Here is a 23,464-nt window from a genome sequence, read left to right as displayed (position 1 = left end):
TATACCACTAGTTCTAAGAATCTTGTGGTTACTATCACCACAATAAATGTATATTGTATTTTAGAGGAGATAAGAATTGTATATTTCCCTTTGGGACACTCCAAAAATATTTTGATGCACCCTATTTCTCTAACACTCTAGTATACTTTATGACCTTAATTCCCATTCCATGTTCATCCATGTGGATGCACTTTATGATGTTCTAGGACAACCTAATGTCCTTTTCAACTCCCTCTCATCTTCCTTGTCATGTTTTCTAGGACTTGCGTATCCAACAAGAGATTTTGGAGGTGAATGACATCAAGGTAGAAAATCAAGGGGTTTTCAAGCCACTTATTTAGAGTTCCCACTAGCATAGTCCCACCATATGATTCACCCAATCCCTAAATTGGGGTTTAGTGCTATTTCAATTAATTATTAGATGATCATGGTGGGCGATAATTCCAAGTTAAATGTTATGACTCTTCATAGGATATTATTGGAGATACTTTAGGAGACACCTCTTTGGATAAAGGGTCAAGGAAGGATTTTGACTTCAATATCAAACCATCGACCATATCCTCAACATTTGTCCCATCAACCATATCCTCAACATATCGAACCAACAATCAAGAAGACAACTGAGGTGAAGCATGGGAATCCTCTCTCGCCCACGTTGTTAAGGATATATATCAATATATGAATGCCTCTACACTCCACCAACTGTGCATCAATAAAAATTTTGTTTTCCCCATTGTCCACCAATATGTATGCATATTGTTCCAACATTGTGCCTCTGATTGCCAAAATTATAAATTGGGATTTTCCAAGTCAAAATTTCAATTCAAGACTAACCATGCATTGGAAGGCCATTAACACAATATTAGGACATAAAAACTGAATAATTGACACAATACCAAATAAAATACGTACATTGAGTTTTGTCTCACAAGGTATCTAATTGAGCAAGTTCACACAAAGAGAGAAAGGCAATGTCATGATACATTGTTCAATTTGTAATCAAGAGCATTATCTTGGATAAGGGAGAAGTAACATTTAGTTTCATTCTCATATACAAAGGCAAAATTATGAATCAATGTCAAATGCCTTTTGTGAAGCAATGTTGTTGTAAAGGGTGTTAGAAAGCTTGCATTGTAGGCAAGGCCCTCACATCATACTAGATCATGTTAACAAAAGCATGTTAACCATGTCTAATGATCTCAAATTTCATGAGCATGTTCAATGAGTGACCATAAATGAGGGGTGTCAGAGTGGCTAACAATCATAGCTTATAGTGGATAATTGTCATCGTACATAACATCTATGGTCCAAGTCATTTTTTGGTGCCCAATAATGATGAATCATTCTATTACATCATGGTAGCATATCTTGCCTTTTTTAAAACAAAAATATATTGAAAATAAATTAAGTTATGTCTCATGCAAATGTTCAATATTGTTGTGTTGTGAGTGGTTTGCATATTGTATGTATCATATATCTATAATCACTTATTTCAAGCCTACCTTAAGAAATAAACGAAGAGGTGCAGGGCCTTTTCATAATAAGGACTCCCACCAACTCCTCTCCTTGTAGCAATATTTCAAACGTTAGCCCATAAATCAAACACATGCCCTTGTTTCTCTAGTTTGGAAACCCTTGGATGGATATGACAGTGAACTCCTCCCAACCACTTCTTGAACCATATATTGAATGCCTTTGATCGGTATGTGTAAATGATCTTGATTGATTCCTGGAGAGGTGTGAAACCTAATTTTGCATTGACATAATACAAACACCAAAATTAACCCATGGTAGCCAAAATTTCAGCCTTACAACTCTCTCATCCAATATTAAATACTTCACTAATTAGTCAAGGGGTAATCTCCTTAACAATATATTAAATATTAGAAGCATTCATATTAATTGAAAAAATAAGAATATTATTTAATATTAAGTTATAATGCAGGTAGCTACCAAGTTGACATATGAGACCCCCTTTTTTGTGAGACAAGGGATGCCCTCCATTCAATGCTTTAACTATTTAATCTATGTATGTGTACATACCTTGATTTCCATTGGATCGAATCCTGTGACCTTTAAAGAGGAAACACTTTAACACAAATCGAACATGTAAATACAAACTTAATTTGTATATGTATCAAAGTTACATTGAGAGTTGCATGGAATGCTTAATTTTGTATAGAAGCAATGGAAAACTTGAAGGGTTGATCACAACAAACATGTATGGTCAATTATGATTATCATAGGTATATTAGTTTGGTTTTCCCAATCTGAAACTTGCACACTTTCTTACTATTGTTAAAGGCATGTCATCAAAGTTTACTGGTGTAACATCATGTACATTTAGTTGTGTCTATTAAAGGCATGTTAGTTCAATGACAAAACCAATGGTTTGTCAACTTGGTCAGCTTAGTGAGCTATGTGTCAATCATCTCAATGAAGAACATATAAGGTCAATTAGCTTAGCCATTGACATGCACATTCCATTTTCACTATTAGTGACATGTTAGGTTGGATATTAATATGTATTTTTGATTAACATTATCTAGGACATTAACCAAATCAACAAGCATGTTTGACTACAATTGTGGGAGATATGTTAGATAGGTCAACCCCATCAACAACATTTATGTTCAATTGCACATGTTAGAGGTATGACACAATGGTCAACTGATTAGTAACATGTATATTTTGGTTATCACTATTAAAGTTGTGTTAGGTTGGTTAACTTGTTCAACAACTTGTATGTTTGGTTACAATTATTAAAGCCTCATTGTCGAAGGTATGTTTTGTTGGTTAAATTAGTTAACATCATATACATTCAAATATGATCATTAGAGTCGTCCAAGGCTATTAAACCCATTTAAAGTAGTGCATAACATTGATGGGGGCTTGCTTATTGCATTGTGTGTGAGTATAGTGTGTTATGTTTTTTGTAAGTTGAAGATTTTTCATTAATAAAAAAGAATGTACAAGGGCGTCAAAATTCATGGCTTATAATTACTTATATATTTAATGTAATATGTCTTTCATTAAGAAGAAGAAACAGACTTTGGGGGATGGGGGAAATGGCTTTTTCTAGGGGAAATGTTGATCACATCTATCTCATCTTCACTCTCCCTTCCCTATCATTAGCATCCCTCTGCTTTTTTTCTTTATCCACCAACACCAATAATAGACTCTTTGTTAAGAAGTAGCACTGGATGACTCAGGACAAGGGTTAGAGCTCATATGTTTATTTTCGGTTTCTCCTTGGGGTTTCTAAGCTTACGTATCTTGCTTTAAATTCTTCTTAAACGTCCCAACAGTATCCTTTCCCATCTCTTGTTCATGAAACTTCATCTTGCGAGCACAATATTCATCCTAAATTTCCTTTGAAGATCCATGTAGCCATTTTTCACAGAGGCCTATTCTTGGGGGGAGATTGGGATGATCTACATTTGTCAACAGACCTTTTTATTGTTGTCCCATGCCGCCCCAAACTTTATAGCCCATGTTTGTAGCCAAGATATACCCTATTCCATATGTAATCTACTTTTCATATTGATAAAAAGAGAAGACTAAGCTCTTCCATGAGATTTTATTTGAAGATGAGAATGACAGTGAAATATTCATTTTTAACTATACACCTAAACAAGCTTAGAGACCCTTCCACCTCACTAGCTTAAAATCTAGACTCAAACCATGGTAGAATATGACATTGTGAAGCGTGTCACTCTAGTCCCTTTGACAAGGAGTGACATGACACCTTTTGTGAAAGAGCAACAAGAGATTGTCGCCTCTTGCCCCTTTGAAAGTGGTGAAACTTTTTAGAAAAAGGGTAAATGTCTAAAAACATCATGGAAAAAGGTTTCCAAAAATTTAAGAATGATTCCATTTTATTGAATCACTACTACAAGAGACTATCGCCTCTTCCCCCTTTGAAAAAGGTGAAACTATCTAGAAAAGAAAATATATCTGAAAACATCGTGAAAAAAAGTTTCCAAAGCATTTAAAAATGATTCTGTTCCATTGAATCACTACTACATGAACTCATCTTAAAATTTCATTTTATTTATTAAATTTATCATAATCAAAATTCCCCATGGAAGACATTGAGAGGCATTAGAAGATATATATTTTTTTTTCATAAGAGCTTGTTAAAATATACCATGACAATTTAATAACTTTATTTAAGACATTTTGTCTGCTGCGTACCAGTCACCAAATAAAATTTTGAGGTGGGTGATGTCATTTTTGTGCAAACCCTCAAGGAGCACCCTCGAGGAGCTTTCAAGAAAGGAAGAAGAACAATGGGCGACGCAATTTTGTTCATACCCTGGATTTTTGAATTCTGGAGAAGGTTTCAGCAATTTTGTTCAAACCATGAATTTTTGAATTCTTGACGAGGTTTCAGTAATGGAGACCAACATTTTGCTACGAGTATCCTATTTTTCCCTTCCAGTTTGATAGAGGAAGAGGATTGTTGGGGTTTTGTGCAGGGAACGGGACACGTAACTAGAACTTGTGCGGCTCCTTGATTTCGCTATGGAACCCGAGACCCACATAAGGTTCAAACAGGGCTTTTCCTTTCCACCGTCACCCAAAAAATGCCCCTCTCTCTCTATAGGTTGTCGCCTTCTCCTCCAAGGTATTGAAAGAGGTTGATAGAGCTATTCCAAAAATTCCGGACTCGAGTAACTGATGAAAAAGTTTCGGTTGTTTGACATCCCCTTCGGAATCATACATTTTCCCTAGCATAGGCAACAAAAACCCCTTTGAGGCTGCTGCAGTAAAGGCCATTGATAAATCTGGGGAAGAGGGAAAAAAAATTCATGGAGCCCGTCGACCCGCCAAGCCTTAGGAAAGAACTTTCGACTGTATCCATTTCTTGCAGCGGTAAGTCTCTATTTGACTCTAGTTCTATTATCGAATTTCTATCTTTGGAAGATTTGATGGTTATTGAAACCAGAGTAAATTAAAGGAAAGGAAAAACCATAGTAAATTAAATTCATTTTGAATCCATCAAATAAAATAGACTTCTTTGACTAAGACTAATTCTATCCTAGCTTTAACTGATGGAATGCAAATTTGGCAACTATGAAAAATAATGTGCAGCATTCACCGAGCATGGGTACTAGAAATTACTAATTAGAGTATATAAAGGTTTTTTAAACCCAAGATGTAAAATCATATAAAAAGTGATGGCTCTAGGCTAAACCCACGTGTGTGTTCTGATTGCCTCAATGAGTTGATATGAGAAGAAATATTGAGATGCATTTGGCTTAGACACCAATAATAGTCATACCTATTTAAATGAGATTTTAGAGCCTTGTGTTTCGGATTTCAAGATCCTTGAAATGATCTTTATTTGTCATGAACCCCCTTTCCTTTTGATACTAGAATCTTAGAGATGCACAAAGGTTGATCCTTTACCTTCAATATCTACCCAATGGAAAACCACGAACACTATTTTTCAAACCCTCTTGATTGATGTCCAAGGGCCGAAGATACTTCACCTTTTGTAGCCTTTTATACTTCTCTATGAGACAGACAAAGCCCTAATACAAGGCCAAAGGCATGTCAATGAGCTCAAGAATAATATTATATATATGAGCTTAGATGCTAGCAACTTTATAGCTTCAGATATGCTTTTACATAAACCCGCAACAGAGAAGGAATTTCGAGGGAGACACTATCTCCAAACCAAATTCAATTTAATCAACTTGAGTGGATTGAAATAGAGAGGAATTATTGAGGATACTGGAGCTCTGTCATATGTTTAAAATCACTCTTATCTATTTATCTGTGGGGTTCATAGGAACAGGCAGATGACTGGAGAAAGCAGAGTTTAACAGAGAGCATTGCCTCTCTCTTCCCAAAGGAGGCAAGTATAAGAAACCTGCTGCATTTGGATATCTTAAATTTGATTTCTCCCCTATTGAGCAGAGAATTGAAAATAAATTTTATTTACTGGGTAGGCGATTGATGTCATAACAGCTAACACAGAGGACTCGAGAACTCTAAACTTAAAGATTGTTGGACGGAATGATTTATCTTCCTCATGGGTATTAGAAAAGCCCTTCGAAGTAAACCAAAGGGATATTACTAACTTTGAGGTACGATTTGTGAAGATTTTGGTTATTTTCTCTATTGAACATGTAAGGAAACCTATGTGATGATGATCTATGTAGTTGAGTAGGGTTGTATTAAGTAGGAAGTGAAAACTGACATTGGCAGGGGTGCTTCTCTATTTCTAATGGTGTACATCAAGCAGAGGCAAACAACTTCTGGAGATAGCTCAGAAAAGTTACATTCACAACAAGATGGTGTGATATTCAATGAAGAAGGCAAGGAAAATCCTAAGGGGGGTAAAATGAATGACGAGGTGTAGAAAAAAATTTCCAATGACGAAGAACTTCTTACGAGGTTTCAAGAGGATGACACAGGAAGTGAACATCGAGACGTCAAAGAGAATTCTCTTGATGGTATGTTTTGATTTTCCCTGGTTAACTGATCTATGATGTTGGTAGCCTACTGTAAGGTAATGTCTTGTCAAACTCCTAGGACAATGGTTGTTGTAATGCAGACCATTTGTAGCTTGAAGAAAGTCCAACAAAAGTTTTGTGGAGGGTAAAATTCTTTACTGCACTAGATCGCTACTTTTTGTTCTCATGGAAAAGGGAATTGTTATATTATTTTCCAAAATCCTTTTTGAATGTTACTTCTCCAATAGAAAAATTTTATATTTCTTAGATTTTAGCATAGTATGCTTTAATTTATAATAGTTTAATGCTTACAACAATTGAGACAAAGGAGAAGGGAGAAAAGGCCAACAGAGCTGATTCAACAGGATGAAGAAAAACGAGTTGATCTTGAAAACGCAGCAATTAAATGTTCCAAGGAGGTAGATTCTATTGTCTTGGGAAAATACAACATTCGGAGGTAGGAGAATGAGAACGAGAATTTTGACTCCACTGTTAGATTGATGCGAGACCAACTAATCATGGCTAGGGTGTATTCAAGCATTTCCTAGGCTAGGAATAATCTTGATTTATACCATGAATTCATGTTTCATATTAAATAATGTCAGCGTACATTGGGTGAGGCTAATGCAGATTCTGATCTACGTCAAAGGTAATAGTTTTCGCATTGGCTGCTTCTAAATCAAGAGTAGTAAGTGCTTCCATTTGCATTTGGTGTTCATATCCTTTGTTTCTTTTAAAGTTGCAGTCTGTGTGTCAATATTTCTGCTTTTCATTCTCATTTTCATTGCCGATAATTGATATGAATGTTTCAGTGCACCTGAGAAGATCAAGGCTATCAGTCATGTCCTATCCAAGGCTAGAGAACAATTTTATGACTATGGGATAGTAACAAAGAAGTTGTGAGCCATGCTTTAGTCTCCAGACGAGCAAGTAAGGACCTTGAAAAAGAAAAGTACATTTTTAAGTCAATTGGCAGCAAGAACTATTCCCAAGGACCTGCATTGTCTGTCCATGTGATTAACCATGGATTATTAATTGCTTGCCCTTGAAAAGTGAAATTTCCTAAAAGGGACAAGTTGGAGTATCCAACTCTTTATCACTATGCATTATTTTCTGACAATGTATTGGCTACATCTGTGGTTGTGAATTCAACTGTCATGAATGCTAAGGTGAAGTGTTATTAATTTAAAATACTCTAAAGTTCGGAAGTCTAATAGTTTTGCTGCATTTTACATTTAATATTTGGATCTCATTGTAGGTGATTTACTTGTGTTTTGCAGGAATATCAGAAACATGTACTTCATCTCGTCATAGACAAGTTAAATTTTGGGGCCACAAAAATGTGGTTTTTACCTAATCCCCCAAGGAAAGCTGTGATACATGTAGAAAATGTTGATGATTTTAAATGGCTCAATTCCTCCTATTTCCCTGTGCTTTGCCAACTTGAATCCGCAGCTATGAAAGAGTATTATTTCAAGGCAGATCACTCGACTACACTCTCGTCACGTTCCTCCAATTTGAAATATATAAAACCAAAATATTTATCCATTCTAAATCATCTTCGTTTCTATCTTCCACAAGTTTATACCAAACTGGACAAGATCCTTTTCTGGGATGATGATATTATGGTTCAGAAAGATTTGACGCCCTTGTGGTCAATAGATCTTCATGGAAAGGTTATTGGTTCAATGGAAATTTGTAGAGAAAGCTTTTTCTGGTTTGACAAATACCTTAATTTTTCCAATCCGCACATAGCCAGGCACTTTGATCCTAATCCTTGTGGTTGGGCATATGGGATGAATGTATTTGATCTCAAAGAATGGAAGAAACAAGATATAACTGGAATACATCACAAGTGGCGGAACATGGTAAGTGTGTAGTGTGGTTTATTTAGGTTAATTCCTGTGATGCTTACTTTAAAGTATTTGAAGTAAATCTGAAGTAATTAGCTAGAAAACTTAATGGGTTTTTCTTTGATCGATTTCTAAGTTTTTCTTTTATTGTATGTTAGACTGAGGATAGAGTGTTGTGGAAGCTTGGAACACTACCCCCTGGATTTTCGCATTGGCTACTTCTAAACCAAGAGTAGTAAGTGCTTCCATTTGCATTTGGTGTTCATATCCTTTGTTTCTTTTAAAGTTGCAGTCTTTGTGTCAATATTTCTTCTTTTCATTCTCTTTTTCATGACCGATAATTGATATGAAAGTTCTGGGCTCTGACATGGCCGCAGGCGGGTAGGTGGCGTGCACGGATTGCTGCAACTGCACAGAGACAGAACAAATATTAAACTCAGTAAATCGGGCACCCGCGTTAGCTGTTACCGTACAATTTCGACCTGTCGACATCTGTTTACTGTGCGCATGGTCAACTATCTTCCTGGTGGTTTTGGTGGTAGTTTCCGTTAATGGAAGAGATGGATATCGAAGAGGAGGCCCTTGATTATTCCCAAGATCCGTTCACGAGACAAACCATATTTGGCAGTCGTAGCCCTAACCCTAACATTGATAGTTCTGCTTCTCCTTACCCGGGTTCTTTGCTGATTGTCACGCGTCCGGGAACCTCGACCTCACCGCTGCGCTTTGGATCTCTCTCTCTAGAAACCTCGGGACTCGATTGCCCCCTGCTCTCTCCTGGAACTCTCGATCTTCTCACTGCCATATCACCTCCCTCACCTGCATTCGATCCACTCCCTCTCCATAATCCGGCACCCCCCCGAGCTTACCTCCTACGATTATTGCAAACCCTAATGCCCTCCCTTCGGGCTGTTTCGACTCTTCGGTCATAAAATCAAAAGCGGTGATTCCCTTGAAGGATGTGGGCTTAGATCCATTGATGGAACACCCATCAGCTTCAAGAACAGGGAAGAGAAAGGTCAAGTGTGTGAAGACCTTAGCAAAGGACCTTACCATCACATTTGGTGAAGACATACCATTGGGCGAGGTGGTGGACAAGACCAATAGAGTATTTGTTGGGCATGTGAGAGGAAGGACTTACTCAGCAACCAGGCTCACAAATTGGGTAAAAGAGATCTATTGTGGCATTCTTTAGGAGCTCCCAGAGGTTCAGAGCCTGGCTTGGGGTTGGTTTGCACTACATTTTTCAAAGGAAAACTATACTGATCTTATTCTTGCAAAATACTGTCACATAGAGATGGCACTGGTCCTCCTCAAGCGTTGATCACCGCTATTTGATCTAGAACAGGAGCAAATTGGAGTAGGACCTATCTAGGTGCAATTACCAGGTCTTCCTCTACAATTCTGGTCTGAAGTGGTGTTTATTATGACTGGAAATGCCCTTGGGACATATCTGGAATATGATAAAACCTATATTCAGACAAAAAACCATGTGCTGGCAAGAATCTTGGTTCACTTGGACACGACGGAGGGTCTTGAAGAGAAGATCAACTTGAAATGGAGGCATTGCACCAGAATACAGATCTTGGATTACGAGGGTGTTCCATTATGCTGTAGAAGGTGTCATAAGGTAGGGCACGTATTCAAGGAATGTCCTCTGCTCGCAAAACGAGCTGATCCCCTCAACTCTCCACCGCCACAAAAAGTAAAAGCACCTGTGTGGGCAACTCGAGCTCTTGCGTTGACATTGCGAATCAGCATCCCGGTCCCAAATCTATATAACTTGGGTTAATCCTCAAAGGATGCGGAAGAAACCTACAAGCCGCCCTTGCCCCCTTTGACTCAGGCAAGAGCTGCTACTGCTGCGGAGATGGTGCGAAAAATAGGTACTACTCCTTTCTCTACCCTATCCTCTCACTCATCTTCATTATCACTTTCCGTTGGTTCATCATTGGATTTTATTGCACCTCTGGCTCCTGCCATTATTTGCGTGATTTCCATCCCTCCGCCCATCATAGCCCCCTCTTCCCTAATTGTCCAACCGACCCCATCCTCATCTAGGGTTTCAACCTCTTTCCACCTGGTATTGCCTCACTCCTACAACCTTCGCTCTAGGCACATACTGGGTCTTGACTTGCATACTGGGTTGGGGCTAATCTACCCTCGACCCCCTGCACAATCTTCCCAAGGACGAAAATCTTTCCTGACAAAGGAAATTCAAAAAGGTGGTTCCGAGGTTGCATCTAGCAAGAAATCTACCATGGAAGGGCTTCTTATAGCATTGCAAACCCCAAATGGGGTTCCACCACGAAATGCCTCTACTTTAACTACAGAGGTCTGGCTAGTACCTCCAAAAAACTAGGCATGCAGAGGTTGATTGAGAATGAACCGACTGATATCATTGTGCTGCAAGAGACTTTGGGCAATGCTGATTTTGTTGAGAAAACCCTATTTATCATCAGAATCGGATGGCACTTCCATGCACTAGATGCCATAGCTAGAGCCGGGGGCTTAGGCATCAGATACAATCCCCAGACCATAAACGTATCTACCACCTGGGGAGGAGTGGGCTTTATAGGTATGGATCTCTTCTCAGCTGAGCTAGGGGAGACCTTGAGGATCATCAATGTATATGGCCCATGCTAGCAGAGAGAGGAATTCTAGCAGTATTTTCTTGGATTAAACTCGACATCTATGGATCAGGTTATCATAGGGGGTGTTGTGGGGGAAAGTATCCAACTCGGAATGACCCTAACCCACTCTAAGGGTGACAGTTCCTTAGCAACAGCTGAAAGCAAAGCTATCTAAAGTTTCTTCTTTATGACGTGCAAGAGATAAAAAAGGATAGATCCACTTACCGATGTCTTGTGCAAATGGTTGATCCTATCTCCTTTGTTTGCCGCTTGCTCCCAGCTCCAAGTCTTTTCACGGGCCCAGCTACACGAGATCCTGCAAATAAGACAAGAAAAGGAAACTACAAGAAGCATGCATGCATAAATGATTCAAGGATTAGCATAAATCAAAAACGCAAGTAAGACAATTCATCATTGAAACACATGTGAATAGAAGAACCTCAAATGCTTTATTAATATATGGAAGTAAGGTTCAGGCGGTGATACAAGCATGCGAGGTCCAATCCAGCATCACCTTCCCGACGGAGAGAAATCTCTTCTTCACCTCCCTCAAGCAATCACGCAATACTCTCAACTGCAAACCAACAACGATTCTTTGCCCTGATTTCCACCCTCTAGATCCCATGGGATGAGATCCTTATATAGAGTTTTGGAGTGAAGGCAAGTCATGTTGATGTGTGACTTGCTGTGCTCTTCAACTCCAGTTGTTCTTCAGTCCTTAACTTTGAGTTTCTACCTTCCACTTGGAGTTCTAGAAGCTCTTAACTCATTATTAGGCGAATCTTTTGATCACATGCCTTTCTGGAAGCTTCCTGGGCACTGGCACTTTGAGAAAAAGATTCCTCCACATGTCCAGTTACGCCCAACGCAGGTAGCCTTTGTCCTACCTGCTTTGCAACGCAGGTAGCCTTTGTTGCACCTGCTATGCAACGCAGGTACCCTTTGGAGCAGCTGCTTTGATCCAAAATTGACCTGTTTTGAGTGTTTTTTTAGTGGAAGACTGATTTGCAGAGCTGTGGTTTGCTGACCTTGTTCCTCTAAGGGTAAGAACAACATGTTTGGGGACTTTGGATCCCTCAGATTATTGACATTTCATGCTCCATGTTGTGAGGCACAAAAATGTCTATAACAGTTGCCCCCTAAAGTATGAGGTCGTTTATTGGGTGAAATGCTTTATTAGGAGGATCCGAAGTTCATTCAATCGTCGGGAGGTGACCTGTAATAAAATACAATACAATACATCATTTTTCATACTTTCTTTTCATGATCTAGCTGAGGCGGGCATTTCCCATGCTCAGCTTTATAAATACATTTTCTGTACATAAACAGACGATCGTCTGATAGTAGACTGATAATTCTCTGCTTTTTTAATTATCATCCTTTTAGTAGGATGATCATCTGCTGCACATGTCTATGTTTTTATCTCCTGAATATATATCGTAGCCCGGATGGATGAAACTAGATCCGGGGTCTTCAAACTTCCGATCTTCACACTAAGTACAAGTCGATCCATGTGAGAATTTCTTGAAGTCGAACATGGAAAGACATCGCTTGATTACCAGTCAATAATGTAAACTGTTAACAAGCGCGAGAGGAATCACCGATAATGATGATGACCCTCAAGGTACTGCAGCACAATTCACGTGGCATGAATATAGGATCTGACGTCGAACACCACGCAAAGTCCCCCGGTCGAAGGTCATTAATGTATACCTATCGCCGGAAGTGAGAAACTTGCCATTGAGGCATGCAAGCTTCAAAGTACTGAGGGGGTGTTCCTAGATCAACTTCTTGGATAGTGAGCTGATGTCGACAAGAAGCGATTCGTCAAAGGAGGGCCTTAATGAATCCCACATCAGTGACACGGAACGGAGCTGGTGATGATGGTGAAAACGATCTGTGAAATATGATTCAGGGTGGCGGTCATGGAAGGATGAAAGATGATGTATGGTAGTGGATGGGACCCGGTTGACACTTTCTGAATGACATCTCTTGAACATATAACGACACTGATGAGATGGATCGGTAGCATTACCCCATGTATGGATGGTATGGAGAGACCATCGTGAAGGGACCGGTGAATGATAATAACCCAACCCAATATTTACGGAGGCAAAAGTGTCATTTTCAAGAGCGACTTGCTACCATTAAGCTTTGAGGTTCTTCCCAATTTTTCCCCAGTCATTTCTGACCAGTACCTCTTTATTTTTGACAAGCTTGAGGAGGATAACATATGCTTGATCTATAACCTGCCCTTCGGGCAAGCCCATCGCTATGTTTTTAATGAGCCTAGCGATAGGGAAACTCGTTCTCGTCTATAGACAAGTTTGTCGCTTATCACCCCTTTTTAACGAGCCCAGTGACAAAGACAGCTCGGTCCTTTTCATTTTTAGAGAGTCTGAAAAGGGTACATAAAGTGGACTCCAAAGGTCCTTTTTCGTCATCTAATCCCTTAAGTCCAAAAAAGTATAAAACAATGCAGAAGGGATGAATGTTCGATAGCTTTATCGAGCCGAACTAGACAAGCGCTCGATCTTTTTGTGCAATAATCCCTCAGGTCCAAAAAGATTAAAATCTAGAGGAGGGATAGCTCTTCCGATCCTTTTAACGAGCCGGAAGGCCAAAAACTCGACAAACTTTTCATATTTTACGAGTCAGTGAAAAGAGCTCAAAGAAGACTCGTCTTCTGAGGAACGAGTGATAAACAGGGATAGCAGCAGATTCAAGGTACAGGTTGGAATTTTCCAATCACGGCAGTGTCACAAGGATGGCTAGGTGAAATCACTCTTCGCAGCTGTTCCTCAAAATAGGTAAACAATCAAGTGGATGTGAATGATCGGCCAAATGAAAAATGGAGGTGACGGTGCACAAACATGACCAAGGCTTTTATGGCTGATGAATTTACGGTCTCAAATGGTTATTTACCGGTTCATTTTTTCTGAATGAGCTTGAACACTGGGGGAAGCCTGCTCACAAGCTTATGTTTATTTTTTTAACGAGCATGAATTTCCGCATTAAAACTGCTCGGATCTTGCGTTTATTTTTTAACGAGCATGAACTTTGCCAAAACTGCTCGTTCTTACCAGTCATAATGTAGAAAGGTCTCATGGAAGATTCCTATTTTTTAAAGAGCTTTCATCTCCCTATGCATTGCTCCATATCCTCTTTTTGTGCAAGCCAGGTATCGACTTATCTACGGGTTAGTGGGTTAGTTCTACCTAAAACTAAAAGTCACCTATGCTTGCCTTCCAAGAGGTTTGCATGCCCCCAGGTGTAAGTCTAATTTCAAGGTTACCCCTCAATTTGCAGGTAAAACAAATTGTTCTACCGGGAGAGGCCTACCTCTTTCTGGTTACCCAAAGAATGGTTTTATTTGCTGCCGCAAATGAAACTCTTTCTTCGGCGATGTCTATCATTAGGTTACACAAAGATGGTTACAATCTGTTGCAGCAAATAGCATCTCTTTCTTTGGGGGCTGCCCCTACTTATCCTTTAAAACATTTGTTTTAATGGGTGAGGCTGGCCTTTTACCCAAAGACGGTACCTACTTGCTGCCGCAAACGGATCCCCTTCTTCGGTAGAGCCTACATATCTAGACAAAGTTGAATGACCTTTGTCAAACAAGTAACCTTGACAGAAGAATCCTATTCTAGAACAACCCCACTCCTAACAGCCCCTTCTGAGATTCCCAGTCTCTCTTTGTCTTCTTGTCCTTCTTCTCCACGAAGATGGCTCAGAGGAAGATTCACAAAGATGAAGGAGGGGACGGGGTACGGACTAGTCATATTCTCCCGTGGAAATTCTACTTTACACCCAAGGTTTCTTCTGCCTCCAGAGCAGACCAGGATGCATGCCCCCTGGGTTCCAGCCTTCCTTTCCCGAATCACTCGCCTTCATCAGGAAGAAGAACCGGAGGTAGAGACCCTTCTTGATCAAATAGATCAAATAGACCATTCAGGATGGGTATGTGACTATTTGTGATGCGTGATCCCGGAAATGAAAGTTGGTCTACGAGCTTGACCATTCTTCCTTCGTATGGAAAACACATTATTCGAACGAGTGAGGAGACTATTGCTTCCATGCAATATATGTAGTCCCGTCCAAGGATTAGGTTATAATCCAAGGGTCCTTGGACGACCATCAAATTCATCTTGACGTCCTTCCCTTTCAAGGTAATAGGCACATTAGGTAGAATCCCTAATGGTCGACTGGTTCCTCTGTCAAAACCCGAGAGATTTCTTGTCTGAGGCAAAAGCGCCGGGCAACCCAGTGCTTTCCAAGCAATAGAGGAAAGAATACTCACAGATGCCCCTTCATCAATGATAGTTCCAACCATCACCATTTTGTATATTTGGACTATAATTCTAAATGGTATACTGGCTGGTAACCGGGGTCTGCCTAGTTGGTTCCAATCAAAGGACACAACTAGGTTGCTTGGTGGTGGGACCGAATATACGGCCGGATATGATCCTGATGACACCCCTTCCTGCGATAAAGGAGTGGGCACATTGCCCTGATGTTCATCAGAATCGGTGTTGACGAAGAGAACCTGGACGGTGTCATCCTTACTCTCTCCGGTAGGGGTGTCAACTGAAGATGAATCCTCAGTGACTGTGGTGTGTGAAGGTGAAACTTCTGAAGGGAGAACCGGGTCAACTGCCGTTTCGACCTTTGGACTTTCGTCTGGTCCGGATTCAGTAGGTTCACTTTCAGCGACTGACACTTCAGCTGGCCCTATGAGCGGGGCAGCTGTATTTTTGACCAATGAAGGACTTGGCGCGAGTTTTTGATATCCAGGAGGAAGTAGCACCGGTGTCACCGGTTGATCTTCCAAAACTCTCTTTGCTTCGTCTAAAAAGGGACAACGGCGAAGGGTGTGATTGCCTTCACACAGTTCGCAGGGGGATCTCAATCCCTTTCGTTGCCTAGAACCTTCACTTTCGCTGGTCGATGGTAAGCATTCAACCTGGTTGTCAGAGGTTGACACTTCCGAATCGTGCAAACGAGGGGACCAGTCCCTTAGTATCCGGGGAATACTGGGACAATCTCTGTGGAAGTGGTTCCCTCTACATATGACACATGGCGATTTGGGCCCGGTCCGTGCTGTGCGTGGGTTTTCGTTAGATACCTTCTGCTTGCCCCCAGGCGCCTTTGGCTCCTTCTGCTTCTTTTCTTTCTTCTTCTTTTCCTTCTTCTTTTCTATGGGAGCTGCACTTTTGGCGGCTTGACCTCTCGAAGAAGAAGGATCGGAGGAAGGCATATAAGAAGTGGAAGGTTGGGGGGTAGCTCTAGACGGGTCTAACTGTCGACTCGACTGTTCAGGAACCGTGGTGGTCTGAACTACAGCGGTTGAGAATAGCCAAACTGGCAGGCCAATCGTCAGTCCTGGAAGCGACAATGTGGCCATGTGGGGCGCACCAACTTCTCCCCAAGAGGAGAAAGGGCTAGGGTTCCCATCATGCGGAATCCATTGGTCGGTGCGTTCCATGTTCTCAACCTTAAGATCAATGTAGGAATCAGGGGTGATTATGTTCCGTTTAGAATGAATTTTATTATGACGACGCTTTAGACACAACTTGCTTTTTCACTTTTTAAGAGTCGAGAAAAAACTAAAGATGACTCTAGTCTCCTTCGATGTATTAACGAGCCCGAAGTGACAAATGCTCGGATGGACTTTTTCAGTTATAGAGTTTGAAAAAGGCCAAAAGAAACTACTCTGGAGTTCTAGGCAAGGGTGTGCCAAACCTTTCGCGAAACCACAGAATACGTTTTACGGTACGAGTGGTCGATCTTCGTGAATGCTGTGTTCACTGCATCGCGATCAGTAGGGCAGCCAACACGGCTTCCTATGGATAAAGGCTTTGTTCCTATAGGGGTCCCCCAATATACATGACAGTACACGGGGGCACAAGTCCGTATTAGTGCTATCGTCCCTCAGGAGGAATCACCCACCTTCGTAGAGATCGACAGTCACTATGTTTAACGATGCTGGTTCACGTCTCTACCTAGACCTCTACTATGTTTCGTTATGTTTCAAAGCGTTGTTAGATAAATTCAGTTCTTTTTAGGTTGATCTTGCTTAGCAGTTTGCCTTTATGGATCACCACGTGATGTATATACAACTCCTAAATGCAGTCTAAGAATGATAAGCAAGCTTTTTTCAATTCTTTCAACTTATGAAAACCTTAACTACTGAAGGAAAAGAAAGACATCATCGTTTCAAACAGATCATGGAGCACACACTAATGCACTTTTCCCTAAATCGACATGCAAACTGTCAAAATGCACATGCACAGTGCAAGTATTTCTTTTCTTCTTCCTTAATGTTGATGATTACAAAAAGAAAGTTGTTGTATAATTTCGAATTCGATTTCAAGCGTAAGCAAACAAGTTTTGTCCAATAATCAAAAGAACACCTTAAGATTCGCTCTTTTCAACACAAGAAATAATGAAATTCGAACCATATAACGAAAGCAAATGCTCAAGCAGCTATGAACAGCAATAAACTAGCTCTTAGAATCGTAACGACTCTTTCTCACAGGTCTAGATCCAAGAGGTCATAGCAAGACTAGTTCGCTTTCGCTATCGGAAACAGTGAATGACAACAAGAAATACAATAAGAACAATCACGGTTTCAACATACAACTGAGGCGGAATGAAGGCAAAGAGAAGTGGTTTCAGCTGGGTATACAGGTTGATAGCAGGCTGCAAAAACAATATTGAAAACTGGGCAACAGACAGTGGGGAACCCCAGTTGCTCAAGGCAAAACTGGATTAGCGCAGGTACTGCACTGTCAAACAGGGATGCAGCGCAGGTAGCCCCTTCGGGACCTGCGTTGCAGTGCAGGTAGCCTTTGTTGCAGTTGCACTGAACGAGACAACTCTCGTCCTTCCCAGATTCCAGGTCACAGTTTGCTCAAAAATCAACGGTTTTTGCTCAAATCAGAGGCTATCAGTCAAGTATACTCTAGAGGATGATTAAGGAAGATGAACACTATCACAAAGAGAAAAAGAGTCCTTGTGGATCAGCTCTTCAATCATGAACATGCCCAGCACTTGGCTGGAGTAGCTGCCCTCTACTTTGCATTCGAAGGACTCGCATGCAGTTCGATTCGGCACCCCCTTTGTTCAAGAGATGGATAGCAAGAATACACAAGCTACCAACAAGACACGATCCCCAGTGGAGTCGCCAGTCTGTTGTGGGGGAAAGTATCCAACTCAGAATGACCCTAACCCACTCTAAGGGTGACAGTTCCTTAGCAACAGCTGAAAGCAAAGCTATCTAAAGTTTCTTCTTTATGACATGCAAGAGATAAAAAAGGATAGATCCACTTACCGATGTCTTGTGCAAATGGTCGATCCTATCTCCTTTGTTTGCCGCTTGCTCCCAGCTCTAAGTCTTTTCAAGGGCCCAGCTACACGAGATCCTGCAAATAAGACAAGAAAAGGAAACTACAAGAAGCATGCATGCATAAATGATTCAAGGATTAGCATAAATAAAAAACGCAAGTAAGACAATTAATCATTGAAACACATGCGAATAGAAGAACCTCAAATGCTTTATTAATATATGGAAGTAAGGTTCAGGCAGTGATACAACCATGCGAGGTCCAATCCAGCATCACCTTCCCAACAGAGAGAAATCTCTTCTTCACCTCCCTCAAGCAATCACCCAATACTCTCAACTGCAAACCAACAGCGATTCTTTGCCCTGAATTCCGCCCTCTAGATCCCATGGGATGAGATCCTTATATAGAGTTTTGGAGTGAAGGCAAGTCATGTTGATGTGTGACTTGCTGTGCTCTTCAACTCCAGTTGTTCTTCAGTCCTTCACTTGGAGTTTCTACCTTCCACTTGGAGTTCTAGAAGCTCTTAACTCATTATTAGGCGAATCTTTTGATCACATGCCTTTCTGGAAGCTTCCTGGGCACTGGCACTTTGAGAAAAAGATTCCTCCACATGTCCAGTTACGCCCAACGCAGGTAGCCTTTGTCCTACCTGCTTTGCAACGCAGGTAGCCTTTGTTGCACCTGCTATGCAACGCAGGTACCCTTTGGAGCAGCTGCTTTGATCCAAAATTGACCTGTTTTGAGTGCTTTTTTAGTGGAAGACTGATTTGCAGAGCTGTGGTTTGCTGACCTTGTTCCTCTAAGGGTAAGAACAACATGTTTGGGGACTTTGGATCCCTCAGATTATTGACATTTCATGCTCCATGCTGTGAGGCACAAAAATGTCTATAACAGGGGGTGATCTTAATTTCTCCATGGGATATGGGGAATCTTGGGGATCACATGCCCAAGTTGACCCCTTATCTAATTTCTTTAAGGACATTTTGGACTAGCACCATCTTACTGACATCCCCATGAACAAGCCTATGCCTACGTGGAGGAACCGGAGAGTATGGGATGCAGCCCTGGCTAGAAGACTTGACAGATTCCAAATCAAAATCCCCCTGCTTCGAAGATTGACCAGATACAGACAATGGGTGGGGTCAGGGGCAATATCAGATCACTCTCCTATTTACCTGGAGATTCTTGGACTTGATGCCAAGCCAAAGGCACCCTTCAAATTCAATCATGTCTGGCTCCAAGATGATGGATATACAAGTTTAGTCAAGGACTTTTGGGTCACCCACCCTATAACAAATCACAGAACAACGGCGGAAGGTTTCTGCCACAACCTTTCTCAGCTAAAACAACTAACCATGGCCTGGGCTAAGGAGAAGAAGGCTAAGGATGATCAGAAGATTTCGGCCATTGAAGCTGAGTTGGAATTATTTTTGGATGACAAGAATATTGGTTTTACCTCAGCAGTAGAGAAGACCAAGTTGATTGAGCTTGGGAAGTAAAAATACAAGATACTCAAGGAGAGGGAAGAATCATGGAGACTAAAGAGCAAGGCCATTTGGTTAAAGGCAGGAGACGAAAACACCAAATTTTACCAAAATTTTGCCAAGGGAAGGAAGACTACAAACACGATTTGGAAAATGCCCCTTCTTGATCAAGAGCAAGCTGACAATTTCCAAAAGTTCTCCGAACTGGGCACCTCCCATTTTCAGACCCTGTTTAGATCTCCCCATGAGGCCAATCTAGTAGATATCATACAAGTGGCTGGACTCTTCCCTCGTTTTTTAGGGGAGGAAGAAGCAAATGAATTGATTTCACCTATCACTCTGGAAGAACTTGAGGGGGTATTAAAGTGGTTCAAAAGGGATAAAAGCCCGGGACCTAACGGGTGGACAATCAAATTCTATTTGGCATTTTATGATCTATTGGCCTTGGATCTTCTACAGGTTGTGGAGGAATACCAATCATCAGGTAGACTGTATAATGCTATCAACTCTACCTTCATTTCCCTCATCCCAAAATCTGACTCCCCTGCCTCTTTTGATGATTTCCGGCCCATCTCCCTCTGCGATTGCCTTTACAAGATCATCTCAAAAATCATTGTGAATCGTATTAGGCCTATCCTTTCTCGGCATATTCTCCCTGAAAATTTTGCTTTCCTTGAAGACTTCCAGATTCATGAAGCTATTGGCACTGCTCAAGAAACCATTCTTTCCATTCATGCCCGTAGACTAAAAGGTATCATCCTCAAAATTGACCTCACCAAGGCTTTTGATCGAGTGAACTGGCTTTATATCAAAATGCTTCTTATCAACTTGGGCTTCCCCCTCTCATTTACCAACTGGTTAATGGCTTGCATAACAACCCCAACCTATAGTCTTCTCATTAATGGCCCTGCCTCTCCTTTTTTCCATGCTGAAAGGGGACTCAGGCAAGGTTGCCCACTCTCACCTCTCCTCTTTCTGCTTCTTATGGAATGCATGAGAAGACTGATTTATCTTGGAAAGAAGAATGGCATATTATCAGGTTTAAAGATTACTGATCAGTGTTACCTGACTCATCTCATGTTTGTGGATGATCTCCTCATCTTCTTGGACAAAAGTATTCGAGATTCGATCACTCTTGAAAATATCCTTGCCACTTTTTACAGAACCACTGGTATGATGGCAAACCACTCAAAATCTACTATTTCCCAGGCATATACTTCTGCACAAGAGTCCAACCTTGCCTTGCATCAATTCCCATATAAACCTCAACCTCTGGAGTAGGGCTTCAAATATTTGGGTTACTAGATCAAGCCTTTGGGACACAAGATAGCGGATTGGACTTAGCTGATCTCCAAATTTGAGAAGAGGATTTCTCATTGGAGCCATCACTTTCTATCCAGAGCAGGAAGGTTGGTGCTTATTAAATCTATCCTGGAGGCTACACTTGTATTCTGGATGGCTTTAGCTTGGATACCTAGAGGTATTCTAGCTCGTCTCAAGCAAATTTGTTGCAGATACCTTTGGAATGGAGGACAAGATAAACGAGTTTTTTCATCGATTAGATGGGATAATATTGCCATGCCTAAAAAGTGGGGAGGATGGGGTATTAAGGATCTATCATCCTTTGCACATGCTCTGGCTGTGAAAATGGGATGGACTTTGCTCACCAAGAAAAATCTCTGGAAGTCTATCTCATACCACAAATACATCTGCCCCCTACAAGTCATGGATTGGATCCGACTGTTTGGTTGGAATAGAACAAGCATCTCGTCGGTTTGAAAAGCTCTATTGTGCTCACTCCCCCTCATTCGTAGCCATCTTACTTGGAGAATCAATGATGGATCCAGGGCATGCATAGGAATGGACCCATGTACCAGTGGAGGGGGGAGATGTTACCTCCCTCTTGAGCTTATTCAATTACTGGATCAACAGAACATAAAAGTAATTGCCCATATTGCGGACCATGAGAATTCATCCATTTTCACACAAGCATGGAAATCGGCAGCGCAACTAAATTTGCCTCCTATTTGGCACCACAACTGGGAGGATTACACAAGCACACTGAGTGAATCCCACATCCGCATCAAGGAAGGCCCAGATGAGCTCATGCGGAGCAAGGCCGAATCTGGTTAATACTCCCCCATGGAAGGTTACCTATGTCAGATTATAAACAAACAACCAGAAATCACTCAGAGATGGTGGAAGCTCATTTGGCAATTAAAGACTCCACCCTGGACCAGACTCTTTTTCTAGTGCATTCTCTGAAATAAGGTTCCTACAGGGGACTCGCTTATGCACAGATCCTTTCCTTTCCTACATTACCACAAAACAAATATGGAATGACGTGGCTGATGAAATCAGGTTCACGGGAACATGGGAAGGTGACAACATCACAGTAGCATGGGATGCCTGGAACCAAGCACATGCAGGAACTAACCTCCTGTGTCTTCCTCTCATCATTTGCTGGGAAATTTGGCTGGCAAGGAACAAATTGTCCTTTGGAAATGGCCCGATCTATTGGCAATCCATTATTGCCAAAATCATAGCATCATATCACAAATTTCCTGAACATACTCCTCCTTGTTCTCGCAGACCAGCTGCCTCCGATCCCATAGACCACTCCTCACGATGGGAATTTTTCGATGGAGCTGCTCAACAACATGGATGTGCGAGGGGGGGGGGGGTTCATTCTATATCTATCAGATCAACATTATTACAAAGTCAAGAAGGGCCTAGGCGTAGGAACGAACAACTTTCAGAACTCATAACTCTTCGTCATTTTATGAATTTTTCTTTAAATCATGAATGCAAAGACTTACAGATATATGGTGACTCAAATATTATCATAAATTGGATCAATCAGAATGCTAGATGTCATGCTCACACACTCTTAAATATTCTGGATGAAGTAATGCATCTGAAATCTCAATATAATTCCTTTCTCGTTCGTCATATCTACAGGGAGCATAACCAAAGTGTCGAAGGATTATCCAAGGAAGCCATGTACTTGCCAAGAGGACAGTGGATAATCCAAGAACAGAGGGGTACCTCACAATACCAGTAATACCACAGGCCTTATATAGATCAAATCTATCATCAGGTGGATGGCCACTAAATTTTTGAAGAACTATCAAACATATATGATGATGTAGATAATTTAGTTTTATTTATGATCATCATCCTGCGAGGTGTAAATATGTTTATATAGAACACTATTACAACATCATCCTGGGAGATGATTTTTTGAATTTGATATAGCATCATCCTACTTGATGATTTTTTTATTTTGACACAGCCATTTACAGGAATGGTTTGTAGATATTATAGATATATGGGCTCAAATCGCATATGCAGAACAACGTATACTACATGTAATTTTTCACCATATAATGAAAGATTATGATTTTTCCGATGGGAAAAAAAAAGTTTCCATTGGATTATTTGAGTTATTACTGTTTCTTTTTGTTGTTTAACTATGATTATGGAATAGATTAGGACTTTCGTAGGTTTTGTTTCTATCATTTGTTGTAGATCTACAATTTTTAGCAGCCATTTATATTATTGATACTGTTTATCATCCACAGTCTTAAGTGGGTTCTTTTCATACATCTTTAAGAAGAAAACACTACAAGAGAAAGAATTCTGGAAAATGCATGGAGCAAGGACCCTTGAAACCCT

The 23,464-nt window shown here is 40.8% G+C and overlaps 2 pseudogenes; both read left to right on the top strand.

The window, feature by feature from the left end:
• Positions 1 to 6,386: 6,386 nt before the first annotated feature.
• LOC149212986 (polygalacturonate 4-alpha-galacturonosyltransferase-like) lies at positions 6,387 to 8,556 on the top strand (annotated as a pseudogene).
• A 1,190-nt stretch (positions 8,557 to 9,746) lies between these two features.
• The window catches only part of LOC149212985 (polygalacturonate 4-alpha-galacturonosyltransferase-like), a 61,796-nt pseudogene continuing 48,078 nt past the window's right edge, over positions 9,747 to 23,464 (top strand).

Source organism: Pinus tabuliformis, chromosome 1_1, assembly GCF_031772625.1.
Source record: "Pinus tabuliformis cultivar Carrire ecotype Pingquan chromosome 1_1, CPIR1, whole genome shotgun sequence".
Classification (NCBI taxonomy): Eukaryota; Viridiplantae; Streptophyta; class Pinopsida; order Pinales; family Pinaceae; genus Pinus; species Pinus tabuliformis.
Note: the sequence above shows the minus strand (reverse complement) of the source record. Positions and strands in the feature narration are given on the sequence as shown.